Below are 1795 nucleotides of genomic sequence, written 5' to 3' on the forward strand. Positions count from 1 at the left end.
GCCTGGCGTCAGTGCGGCGAGCGCGTGGCTGCGCCTGCCCCGGGCGGAAAGGGCCGGTCGAAGCCACCCACCGGGACCTGCCTTCTCCCAAAGCGCAGTGTGGCTGGGGCTGCTTCGGGAACAGCGGGAGCCCCGCGTTAGGTACCATCTGCAGAGGCGGGGGCCTGGAGGACCCACATAGGGGGGCGCCACTAGTGGGCATTTTAACTCTCAGCCCAGAGCTGCCACTGGGCGGGAAGGGCCGCGGTGTAGGCACAGGAGGAGGCTGGTTGGGAGCAAGGGCAGCCTGAGGCCGGCTCACCTCTCCGCTCCCCGGGGCTGGGTGCAGGCAGAAACCCCAAACGCAGGGCAAACCCCAGCTGCCCGCCATGGAAGGCCTGTTCCCTGCAGAGCACAGCTCCCATCACCAGAACCCTGTCCAGCCGGGACGCACACAGCAGCCTCCGCAGAATCCACTCTAGTGACACTGAGTCACTCACTCCTCAAGCAAAGCACAGCTGGGAGAAGGTCGGGTGGTCAGAAAGCCTCTCCTCCCCGCCCCCGCCCCCCAGGTTGTCTCCCGTGTAAACCATTGTGTCCCGTGAACTTCAGAGCGGGCCCTGTGCGCACGCAGACAGCACCGAAGCCGCTGGCTCTCGCTTTCTACCTCCCGGCCATCCTCCCGTCCAAGAACGGGAGCTGGAGTGAGACCAGGCCATCTGATCAGACGGGGCCCTCGGGGCCAGCCTGGAGGGCCCAAGGGGTTGGAAGCCTGGGACGTGCCCGGGACGGGACGAAGGTTTCCAATCTGAAGAGGAGCTTGGGAAAGGGTACGGTGCTGGGGGCGAGGGCAGGCGCGACACCAGGCACCTCTCCGCATGCCCGAGCCAGGCCAGGCGGGAGCTGTGTGGGCCGAGCTGGCAGGCAGGGCGGGCGGGCGCTCAGCTGGCCGCAGCTTGATCTTGCACGGGCGGCACGTCTGCTACCCGGGAGCCGTGCCCAGGCGCAGGTGCAGTGTGACAGCGACAGCGAGGGCGGCCGCGATTGTCCGGGCGCTGCGCTCAGTCCCACCCCCTGCAGCGTGACATCACCCACCCCGGCCTCCGGAATGCACTGGCCTAAGAAGGAAAGGAAAGGCTCCAGTCCTTTCTTTCTCTCCGAGTGTCACGCTTTTCCACAAGCATCTCGTGCTCCTTGAAACAAACCACTTGCACGTGGATTTGGGCACCGCGGGCGGGAGGGGTCGGGGGTGGGGCGTGCGTCCCGGGAGTGGAGCCGAGCGAAGCGGCGACCGTGCGGGGAGCGGGGCTGGGGAGGCGGGAGGAGGAAAGCAGCCCGACAACAACACAACTCCGACGGGCTCGTCCCCGGGAGGCACTTTCCGGGGGGATGTGAGTTCGCCCGGCGACCGCCCTTCCCGCCGGCCGCGGGCTCTGTCCTGCGGGGACCGCCCGTCCCGAGGCCGGGGGCGCGGTTCCTGGCTCCGCGTGGGCCGCAGGGGCCGCGGCGCCGGGAGGGACCGGACCGGATGGGGAGGGGCGCTTGGGGCCGGGCCATACCTGCTTCTCCGCGGCGGCCTGTTCTTCCCCCGGCTCCGCGGTCTCCCCCGGCTCCTGGTGCGCGACCGCGTTCTCCGTGGCTGCAGGGCCGGGCGGCGCCGAGGGTGCCCTGGCCGCGGTCGGGGGCGCGAGCTCCGGGTCCTCGCGAGCGGGTCCGAGCTCGCGGCCGGTCGGTGCCGCAACAGCAGCCAGGCCAGCAGCAGCGCTAGCGCCGTGGTCAGTGCGGTCAGTGCGGCCAGCAGCTCGCCAGCGCCTCC

This window comes from Myotis lucifugus, unplaced genomic scaffold (genome assembly GCF_000147115.1).
Source record: "Myotis lucifugus unplaced genomic scaffold, Myoluc2.0 scaffold_975, whole genome shotgun sequence".
In the NCBI taxonomy this organism is placed as follows: domain Eukaryota; kingdom Metazoa; phylum Chordata; class Mammalia; order Chiroptera; family Vespertilionidae; genus Myotis; species Myotis lucifugus.